The sequence below is a fragment of the Delphinus delphis genome, chromosome 3, assembly GCF_949987515.2.
Source record: "Delphinus delphis chromosome 3, mDelDel1.2, whole genome shotgun sequence".
Lineage (NCBI taxonomy): Eukaryota > Metazoa > Chordata > Mammalia > Artiodactyla > Delphinidae > Delphinus > Delphinus delphis.
In genome coordinates, this window is record NC_082685.1 from 18,345,748 (window position 1) to 18,357,919 (window position 12,172).

Sequence of the window (12,172 nt, forward strand, 5' to 3'; positions counted from 1 at the left end):
AGAAAGAAAGAAAGAAAGAAAGAAAGAAAGAGAAAAGAAGGAAGGATAGAGGGAAAGAAGTAGCAAATTTTGGCAAGGATGTAGAACAACTGGAATCCTGTGCCTTGCTGGTGGGAATGTAAAATGATTTGGCTGTTGTGGAAAACAGTGTGGTACTTCTTCATTTAAACACAGAGTTGCCATATGACTCAATCATTTCAGGGACTATACCAATGAAAACTTAAAACATATTTTCACACAAAAACTTGTACATGAATGTTCATAGCAGCATTATTCATAATAGGCAAAAAGTGGAAAAAACCTATATGTCCAACAACTGATGAATGGATAAACAATACATAGCATATCCAAACAATGGAATATTATTCATCCATAAAAAAGAATGAAGTACTTTCACATGCTACAATGTGGATGAACTCTGAAAACATTATCCTAAATGAAAGAAGCCAGACATAAAAAGCCACAGATTTTATGATTCTGTTTATATGAAATGTCCAGAATAGGTAAATCGATAGAGACAGAAAGTAGATTAGTAATTGCCAAGGAATGAGAAGAGGGGAAAATTGAGACTGACTACTAAGTACAGGGTTTCTCTGTGGGGTTGATGGAAGTGTTCCAGAATTAGATAGTGCTGATAGTTGTACAACATATTGAATATGCTGAAAAACCCTGACTTGTACACTTTAAAATAATGAGTTTTATGTTATGTGAATTATATCTCAATAAAAATATTAAATGGGAAAAAATCATATGCTCATGGACAGTATCAGTACTCAGCAGTACCTATCTACGTGAAGAGACATTATCAAAAATGAAATACATAAAATATCACTACTGATCAGCATTTGCAACAGATTTTGATAAGAAACATAACTTTGAATCACAATAAGCAAAATATTATCCCCAAAATAAAATTCCATTTTCTCATTAGTATACCTGTATTGAAAAAAATTTACTGAATTATTGTTATATTTTGAATTCTGTCAATTAAAAAAAAAGAAACTACAAAACGTCTAGAAGAAAACGTTGGTGGAAATCTTCATGACCTTGGGATAATTAAAGTTGTCTTAGATAGAATATAATAAGCACTAACAATAAAATTTTTAACTGATTTATAAAAATTAGAAACATAGACTCTCCAAAAGACACCATTAATGAAGTGAAAAGGAAAGCCATAGATGAGGAGAAAATATTTGTAATTTATTCACCTGACAAAGGTCTTATATCCAGAATATATACAGAACTCTTACAAGTATATAAGGAGACAAATGACCCATTACAATGGTTACCAATTTTTAAGTGGGCAAAAGATTGGAATAGACATTACATAAAAGAAGATACATGAATATCCAATAAGCACATGAAAATGTTCAACATTCTCATAAATGAAATGCAAATTAAAACAACAATGAAATATTACCACACACCCACTAGAATGGCTAATACTAAAAAGACTGAAAATCCCAAATACTGGAGGGAATATAAAGCAATTGGGACTGTCATACATTTCTGGTGAGAATATAAAATTATAAAACCACTTTGAGAAACAGTTTGACAGTTTCTTAGGAAATTGAACGTATACCTCCCCTATAACCCAACATTCTAGCCATAGGTATTCAACCAAAAAAAAAAATAAAGCATATGTCCATAAAAAGACTTGCATAGGTGTAGATCAACATGGAGGAGTAGAGGGATGTGGAGCTGGCCTCCTCCAACAAATGCATCAAAAATACATCTACATGTGGAACAATTCTCATGGAATACCTACTGAAAACCTGCAGAAGATCTCGTACAACCAAAACTGCAAGAACGATCCCCACATAACCAGGTAGGATGAAGGGGAAAGGGAGAAGAAAAGGAATCAGGACAGGAACTGTGCCCCTGGGAGGGAGCTGTGGAAGAGGAAATGTTCCCTAACCCTAGGAATCTCTTTCACCAGCTGAGAGGTCCACCCAGACAGATAGAGAGCTTCAGAGGCTTGAGAGGAGAGTGTGGGAGATGGCCTGTGCTCCACAGGGTAAAGAGAGGCCAGCACAGATGGTCCTGGTCACATCACCACCCTTCCCAGTGCAAGACATGTGCCTGTTGGTGTGCACAGTGACTGGGGCTTCAGGGAACAGACCCAGGGAGAGGATTTGATTTGGCTGCACAGAGACAGTCCAAAGGACGTGAAGTGTGGCCAGGGTGACAACTGGGTGTGCACACAGGACAAGCACAGGTCTGCCGTAGGAGCCCCATTGTCAACAAGGAAAGGGAGGGGGCAGGTCCACCTTAGCAGCCTCATTATCAGCATGCTCAGAGTGGGCATGGCTCTGGCCACCATGGATTTTGCGAACTTTGTGGGCATACACACTTGGAGGAGGGGCTGAAATCTGAGCTGATTACCGGCAATCCCTATGTGGATGCAGGGGCATGGCTTTGGTGGGTTTCCTCCTCAGCTTTTTGAGTGCACACATATGCCTGAGGGTTATCTGAGCCAATTTCTGGCACTACCATGGTGGAGGTGGCCCCCGAGGGCAACGCCAGCAACAGTGATCTTTGTGGGTGTGCACACCGGGTGGCAGGTGGCATCACAGAGTTGCACATCCCACTAGACACCTCCTGGGGAAGAATACACAGTGGCTCCTTTCCCAGAGGGAGCAGTCCAGTACCACCTACTTTACACTACAGCTTAGAATCAGATCTGGGGGCTTCTACTCCAACAGCTGGGGAGCAGATCCTGCCCCCAATGGGGATGTGACAACCACAGAGCAAAGAGGAGGCCCTGCCCAACATCCAGTTCAGGCTCTGGTCACCACAATGCCAACACACCCCTTATCAAGGGGACAAGGACAGCACACCCTGAGGAAAGACATAGTAAACATCCACACCAAAAACAACCCTCACACCAAAAATATTGGGTGCACACAGTCTACACAAGGTTGCTCCCACATGAAAACAGCCCTTTAAGACCACAGTAGATAACTGTTTCTCCTAAATTCACAGTCAGAGAAATATAAGTAAAATGAAAATGCAGAGGAACTATTCCCAATTAAAAGAACAAGAGAAATCTGCTGAAAGAACAAACAAAGAAACAGACTTCTCCAGTCTACCAGACCCCAAGTTCAAAAGGGAGATAAAAATGCTGAAGGAATTAAGAAAGACTATTGTTAGAAATGCAGACCACTGTAACAAGGAACTAGAAACTATAAAGACCACTCAAAATTAGACCACTCAATTACCAAGATGAAAACTGAGCTAAAGGCAATAGCAAACTAAATAATGCAGAAGAACAAATAAGTGATCTAAAAGACAGAATAATGGAAATCACCCAATCAGAACAGGAGACAGGGGACTTCCCTGGTGGTGCAGTGGATAAGACACCACGCTTCCAATGTAGGGGGCCTGGCTTCAATCCCTGGTCAGGGAACTAGATCCCACATGCATGCCACAACTAAGAGTTCATGTGCCGCAACTAAGGAGCCCATGTGCCTCAACTAAGGAGCCTACAAGCCACAACTAAAGAGCCTGCCTGACACAACTAAGATCTAGTGCAACTAAATAAATAAATAAATATTTTTTAAAAACAGAACAGACAGAAAGACATTTAGCAGCCCTGAGTGGCTTGCAGGATCTTAGTTACCCAATGAGGGATCAAACCCAGGCCCCTGGCAGTGGAAGCATGGAGTCCTAACCACTGGACTGCCAGGGAATTCCCCAGAAAGACAAATTTTTAAAAAATGAAATCAACATACAAGATTTATGGGATAATATGAAGCATGACAATCTACACATAATAGTAATCTCAGAAGGAGAAGAAAGAGAAAAGGGGATTAAAAATGTATTTGAAGAGGGCTTCCATGGTGGCACAGTGGTTGAGAGTCCGCCTGTCGATGTGGGGCAACGCGGGTTCATGCCCCAGTCCGGGGGCCTCCTGCGTGCCGCGGGGCAGCTGGGCCAGTGGGCCATGGCCACTGGGCCTGCGCGTCCGGAGCCTGTGCTCCACAGCGGGAGAGGCCACAGCGGTGAGAGGCCTGCATACCGCAAAAAAAAAAAAAAAAAAAAAATTGTATTTGAAGAAATTTTGCCTGAAAAATTCCCAAACCCAAAGAAGGAAAAAGATATCCAGGTAAAGGAAACACAGAGGATCCCAAACAAGATGAACCCAAGCAGACACACACCAAGGCATATCATAATTAAAATAGCAAAAGTTGTTAAAGAGAGGATTCCAAAGGCAGCAAGAGAAAAACAAAGAGTCAGTTTCAAGGGAACCCCCAGAAAGCTATCAGCTGATTTGTCTACAGAAACTTTGCAGGCCAGAGGGAGTGGCAAGATATATTCAAAATCCTGAAAGGAAAAAACCTGAAACCTGGGGTACTCTACCCAGCAAGATCACCATTTAGAATAAAAAGAGCAAGAAAGAATTTCTCAGATAAGCAAAAGCTAAAAGAATATAGAATAAACATATCCTAAAAGACATACTGAAAGGTTTTCTCTAAATAGAAAAGAACCAAGAATCTATGTGAAGGGGTAAACTACAGTGGGAAAGGCAAATATATAAAAGGATTTAAGATCATTTAAATAAGCTAATACATATATTTAAAAAAATTCTGTGAAAATAATTATAACTACAATGACCAGCAAAAGGATAAACATGAAGATTTAAAATAGAACATCAAAATCACAAAATGTGGGGGAGGGGAGTAAGAAAATATAGATCTTTTAGAATGTGTTTGAGCTTATATGACTACCAGTCTAAAGAAAGTATAGTTATGTTAACATAGTTGAAAGCCAGGGTAACCACAAATCAAAACATACATTAGATTCACAAAAACCAAACAGAAAGGAACTCAAGAATAATACAAAGGAAAACCATCAATTGATACAGCCACTATGGAGAACTGTATGGAGGTTCCTTAAAAAACTACAAATAGGGCTTCCCTGGTGGTGCAGTGGTTGAGAGTCCGCCTGCCGATGCAGGGGACATGGGTTCGTGCCCCGGTCTGGGAAGATCCCACATGCTGCGGAGCGGTTGGACCCATGAGCCATGGCCACTGAGCCTGCGCGTCCAGAGCCTGTGCTCCGCAACGGGAGAGGCCACAATAGTGAGAGGCCCGCGTACCACAAAAAAAAAAAAAAAAAAACTACAAATAGAACTACCATATGACCCAGCAATCCCACTACTGGGCATATACCCTGAGAAAACCACAATTCAAAAAGAGTCATGTACCAAAATGTTCATTGCAGCTCTATTTACAATAGCCCGGAGATGGAAGCAACCTAAGTGTCCATCATCGGATGAATGGATAAAGAAGATATGGCACATATATACAATGGAATATTACTCAGCCATAAAAAGAAACGAAATTGAGTTATTTGTAGTGAGGTGGGTGGACCTAGAGTCTGTCATACAGAGTGAAGTAAGTCAGAAAGAGAAAGACAAATACCGTATGCTAACACATATATATGGAATCTAAGAAAAAAAAAAGAAAGGTCATGAAGGACCTAGGGGTAAGATGGGAATAAAGACACAGACCTACTAGAGAATGGACTTGAGGATATGGGGAGGGGGAAGGGTAAGCTGTGACAAAGTGAGAGAGTGGCATGGACATGTATACACTACCAAACATAAAATAGATAGCTAGTGGGAAGCAGCCGCATAGCACAGGGATATCAGCTCGGTGCTTTGTGACCACCTAGAGGGGTGGGATAGGGAGAGTGGGAGGGAGGGAGACGCAAGAAGGAAGAGATATGGGAACATATGTATATGTATAACTGATTCACTTTGTTATAAAGCAGAAACTAACACACCATTGTAAAGCAATTATACTCCAATAAAGATGTAAAAAAAAAAAAGATGTGATGTATATATACACACACACACACACACACACACACACACACACACAATGGAATACTACTCAGCCATAAAAAAAGAATTAAATAATACCATTTGCAGCAGCATGGATGAACCTAAAGACTATACTACTAAGTGAAGTAAATCAGACAGAGACAGACAAGTATTATATGATATCAATTATATGTAGAATCTAAAAAATAGTACAACTGAACTTATTTATAAAACAGAAACAGACTCACAGACATAGAAAACAAACTTATGGTTACCAAAGAGGAAAGGGAGAGAGGGATAAATTAGGAGTATGGAATTAACAGATACATACTATTATATATAAAATAAAAAACAAGGATTCACTGTATAGCACAGGGAACTATATTCAATATCTTGTAATAACCTATAATGGAAAAGAATTGGACATATATATCCAAATCACTTTACTGTACACCTGAAACTAACAAAATATTGTAAATCAACTGTACTTCAATTAAAAAAAAAAAAAGAATTGCATAGAAAGTTGTATAACAACTTGATTGATAATAGCCCCAAACTGGAAACAATCCAAATGTTTATCATCAAGTAAACAAATAAATTGTGGTATATTCATACAATGGAATAGTACTCAGCAATAAAGTGAATCAAAGTACTGATACATGCACCAACATGGATGATAAACATTATGCTGACTGAAAGAAGTCAGGCACAAAAGAGTATCTACAATTCATTTACATGAAGCTCTAGGACAGCAAAACTAAGCTGTGGTGTAGATGTCAGAACAGTTCTTGCCTTGGAGAAAGGGGGTTTAACTGGGCTTAACTGGGAAGTGGCACCTTGGAACTGTTTGGGATAATGGAAATGTCCTCTATCTTGAGATGGCAGTTACATGGGTGTATAAACAAATAAATCAACAATAATTGCAGATAGATACAAAGTAAAATACAAAATGGAAAGCAAACTTGAAAATTTCCTGAGCAGAAAAAACACTAAGCCACATAAGTGAAACAATTTAGCTTATTCTAAAGAAGTAAGCAAAAACACTGGGCCAGGGCTTCCCTGGTGGCGCAGTGGTTGAGAGTCTGCCTGCCGATGCAAGGGACACGGGTTCATGCCCCGGTCCAGGAGGATCCCACGTGCCGTGGAGCAGCTGGGCCCGTGAGCCATGGCCGCTGAGCCTGGGCGTCCAGAGCCTGTGCTCCGCAACGGGAGAGGCCACAGCAGTGAGAGGTACGCGTACCGCAAAAAAACAAAACAAAACAAAACAAAACACTGGGCCACTTCTGGCCTGCGAAAATCATAAATGAAACATAAACTGTTGCCCAAAATTGGCATGAGGTATCTTCTTTTAACCAATCTTTTATCACTAAGAAAACTCTAATGCTATATAACCAATCATTGTAAAACATAAGCAGCCTCTGCATTTTCACTATATAAATTGACCTATAACATACCTCTGTGCCTCATTCCACTGCTGGTTTGAGAGCTCCCAGTTCACAAACTGTTCTTACATGCACAATAAACTCTTACTAAATATGATTTTACTGATCCAGTGATTCTAATTTTTCTATTTCTGGGTTTTTTACATGTATATAAAAACACCATATATGGCAAATGCAGCATTCTTGTTAACTGCATGACACTTATGTGCTACCAGTTTGCAAACCAAGCTAGAGAATCCATGGCATGAGGACGATCATTCCCCAACCCTTCTGACCCCACCCAGTGGGATAATTGCATTATATGTTCTTAGGAACAGATACATTTTTAAGGCTCTTTATTGGATGCAGATGCTAGAAAAAAAAAAAAAAGAAGAAGAAAACAATGACACCAATTACCATCATTCCAACTCCTTATTTGATCCAAATAAAGGTCCTTGTCAGGGCCCAGCATCCTCTCTGGAAACTAGTGTGATGAGCAGTAGATGCAGAGGTTGGAGACAAGATGGCAGAGTAGAAGGGCTTGAGCTCACCTCCTCTCACGAAAACACCAAAATCACAACTAACTGCTGAGCAGTCATTGGAAAAAAAATACTGGAACCTACCAAAAAAGGATATTCTACATCACAAACAAAGAAGAAGCCACAATGGTATGGTAGGAGGGGCACATTCATTATACAATCAAATCCCATTCCAGCTGGGAGGGCGGCCCACAAACTGGAAAATAAATATATTGCAGAGGTTCTCCCAAAGGAGTGAGAGTTTTGATCCCCACATCAGGCTCCCAGTCTGGGGGTCTGGCATCAAGAGGAGGAGCCCCCAGAGCATTTGGCTTTGAAGGCCAGTGGAGTTTGATCACAGGAACTCCACAGGACTGGGAGAAACAGGAACGCTACTCTTGGAGGGTGCACACAAGGTCTTGTGCACACCAGGAAGCAGGGGGAAAGCAGTGACTTCATAGGATCCTGAGCCTGACCTACCTGATGGTCTTGCAGGGTCTCCTGGGGAGGCTGAGGGTGGCTGTGGCTCTTTGTGGGGACAAGGACACAGGTGGAGAAGATACTGGGGAATACTCATCAGCATGAGTTCTCCAGGGGGCCGCCATTATGACACCAAGACCTAGCCCTACAAAACAGCCTGAAAGCTTCAGTGCTGGAGTGCCTCAGGCCAAGCAACCAACAGGGAAGGACCACAGACCCACCCATCAGAAGACAGACTGCCTAAAGTCTTCCTGAGGCCACAGCTGCATCTAAATGAACCCCTTGACACGGCCCTACCCATCAGAGGGACAAGACCCATCTCCACCCACCAGTGGGCAGCCACCAGTCCATCCCACCAGGAATCCTGCAGAAGCCTCTTAGGTCAGCCTCACCCACCAGGGGCAGACATCAGAAGCAAGAGGAACTACAGTCCTGCAGCCTGCGGAACAGAGACTGCAAACACAGAAATTTAGACAAATGAGATGGCAGAGGAATATGCCCCAGATGAAGGAACAAGATAAAACCCCAGCAGAACAACTAAGTGAAGTGGAGATAGGCAATATACCTGAAAAAGAATTCAGAGTAATGATAGTAAAGAAGATCCAAGATCTCAGAAAAAGAATGGAGGCAAGGATAGAGAAGATACAAGAAATGTTCAACAAAGAGGTAGAAGATCTAAAGAACAAACAAACAGAGTTCAACAATACAATGGCTGAAATGAAGAATACACTAGAAGGAATCAATAGCAGAATAAATGAGGCAGAAGAACGGATAAGTGACCTGGAAGACAGATTGGTGGAAATCACTGCCACAGAACAGAATAAAGAAAAAGGAAAAAAAGAAATGAGGACAGTTTAAGGGACCTCTGGGACAACATTAACTGCACCAAAATTCATATTTTAGGGGTCCCAGAAGGAGAAGAGAGAAAGAAAGTACCTGAGAAAATATTTGAAGAGGTAATAGCTGAAAACTTCCCTAACATGGGAAAGGAAACAGTCACACAAGTCCAGGGAGCACAGAGAGTCCCAGGCAGGATAAACCCAAGGAGGAACACACTGAGACACATAATAATCAAACTGACAAAAATTAAAGACAAACAAAAAATATTAAAAGCAACAAGGGAAAAATGACATATAACATACAAGGGAACTCCCATAAGGTTATCAGCTGATTTTTCAGCAGAAATTCTGCAGGCCAGAAGGGAGCGTCATGATATATTTAAGTGATAAAAGGGAAGAAGCTACAACCAAGAATACTCTACCCAGCAAGGCTCTCATTCAGATTTGATGGAGAAATCAAAAGCTTCACAGACAAGCAAAAGCTAAGAGAATTCAGCATCACCAGACCAGCTCTGCAGTAAATGCTAAAGACTTCTCTAGGCGGAAAAGAGACCAGAAACGTAAAACAATCTTGTACATATATAGACTAGACTGCTATATCAAAACCTCATAGGAACAGCAAACGTAAAGACTACAACACATATACACACAAAAAAGAAAAAGCAACCCAAACACCACACTAAAGATTGTCATCAAACCACAAGAGAAGAGAGCAAGAGAGGAAGGTAAGAAAAAAGACCTACAAAAACAAACCCAAAACAATTAAGAAAATGGCAATAGGGAGCAACAGCGAAGCAAGATGGCAGCCATCACAGGCTCAGGAGTAAAAGTCCCTCACAATTTCCGACTGTTGGAAGAGCTCAAAGAAGGTCAGAAAGGAGTAGGAGATGGCACAGTTAGCTGGGGTCTAGAAGATGATGAAGACAAGACACTTACAAGATGGACAGGGATGATAATTGGGACTCCAAGAACAATTTATGAAAACCGAATATACAGCCTTAAAATAGAATGTGGACCTAAATATCCAGAAGCACCCACCTTTGTAAGATTTGTAACAAAAATTAATATGAATGGAGTTAATAATTCTAATGGAGTGGTGAACCCAAGAGCCATATCAGTGCTAACAAAATGACAGAACTCATAGAACATCAAAGTTTTCCTGCAACAGCTTCAGTGCTTAATGATGTCTAAATAAAATATGAAACTCCCTCAGCTGCCTGAAGGACAGTGTTACAGCAATTAATCAAAAAAAAAGGAAGCCACAGGCCCTCCCGTACCCCCACCCATTTGATTTAAGCAGTCTTCATTCTCCACAGTAGTAAATTTTCTAGATACATCTTATAGACCTCAAAGTACTGGAAAGGAAGCTCCCATTCAAAGGCAGTTTATCTTAAGATACTGTAAATGGTACTAAATTTTTGCCCATTTAAAATATATGTTGTGTTATAACAAACCAACCTGTCAAGTGTAACCACTGTCCAAATAGTTGAACTTCTGGGATCAAGAAAGTATATTTAAATTGATTCCCATCAAAACTGATGGGGCATATCTAACTCAAATGTGAAAAGACACATCACACAATCACTTTGCTGCTGATTACATGGCCTGGGGCCTCTGCCTTCTCCCCCTTTCCCTCCCTCTGCTTCCCTCCTTCCCTGCAAGAGCCCTCCATCTTGGAGTGGCTAGTTAGAGCAGATGTGAAGGTTTCATGTCACAGCCTGTGGGACTACTCCTGGGTGTGTGGGGGTGGTTTGTCTGCATCCCTGGTTTCTTTCTAAGTGTGTTAAATGATGCTCTCCTTCCAAGCCATCATCCTTTTCCCCACTCCCCACTACCACCCTTGGCTGAAGCACAGATTGTAACCCCCACTTCTCCCCTCTGAAATTGGCCTTTGGTGAGGAATTCAGGGCTTTCCCCAAATCTTCTCCCCCCACTTTTTCCTTTAACCTCCTCAAGTCACTTTTTGCCCATGCACCACCCAACACTTTCCATGACACTTCCATGCTTTGGCCAGAAGCCATCAGGTAAGGTTGGAGAGAGTCTCTGACCTCCCTCATTTAGTTTTGGAACCACATTTATTTACTTTCCACCCACCTGGGAAATGAATATTGGGTTCTCAGCCTTGCCACCCTCTGCTGTCATCATCAGCTGATGTGTTTTTTTAGCTCAGGTTTTGCTAAGGTAAAAAGAGCAAGCCACCAGTGTTACTCAGACCTGCCAGCTCTCAAAGTCCTTGGTAATTAAACTTGGAGAAAGGCCACAGAAGACACCTGTAAGCACATGTGACCTCTCTGAAATGTTTTCCTATAATTGCTTTTGCTTTTAAGAATTCAAGAAATTTTAAGCAGGGCTCTCATTTGGTCATCCTTGCAATCCATTTGGATCTACTTTGGAATCTGAGAACTGGAATAAAAAGAAACTTGAATTCAAAACCAAAACTTTGGTTTTGGTGCTGCTGCTTCTCATGGCCCTCACCAGAGATTAAGAAAGAACTCGGTGTGCATGGCAGATCCCCAAGATTCCTAGCAAACTGCTGTGTTTTTCCACTTTTCTGTTCAGGACCACTAAATGTTGAGATGTGGATGCATACCAAAATAAAAGCAATTCACTGTGTTCTAAAGAAAAAAGGGAAAAAATGAAAATAGGAACTTACATATCAATAATTACCTTAAATGTAAATGGATTAAAAGCTCCAAATAAAAGACATAGACTGGTTGAATGGATTCAAAAACAAGATCCATATATATGCTGTCTACAGGAGACCCACTTCAGATCTAGGGACACATACAGACTGAAAGCGGGGGGACGGAGAAAGGTATTCCATGCAAATGGAGATCAAAAGAAAGCTGGAGTGGCAATACCCATATCAGACAAAACAGACTTTAAAATAAAGACTGTTATGAGACAAAAAAGACTCTACATAATGATCAAGGGATCAATCCAAGAAGAAGATATAACAATTGTAAATATATATGCACCCAACATAAGAACACCTCAATATATAAGGCAAATATTAACAGCCATAAAGAGAGAAATAGACATTAACACAATAATAGATGCGGTTTTTATCACCCCACTTAACAT

General features: G+C 40.9%; 1 pseudogene; it reads left to right on the forward strand.

The window, feature by feature from the left end:
* Positions 1 to 9,887: 9,887 nt before the first annotated feature.
* On the forward strand, positions 9,888 to 10,331 carry LOC132421909 (ubiquitin-conjugating enzyme E2 variant 1-like; annotated as a pseudogene).
* The last annotated feature ends 1,841 nt before the right edge of the window (positions 10,332 to 12,172 follow it).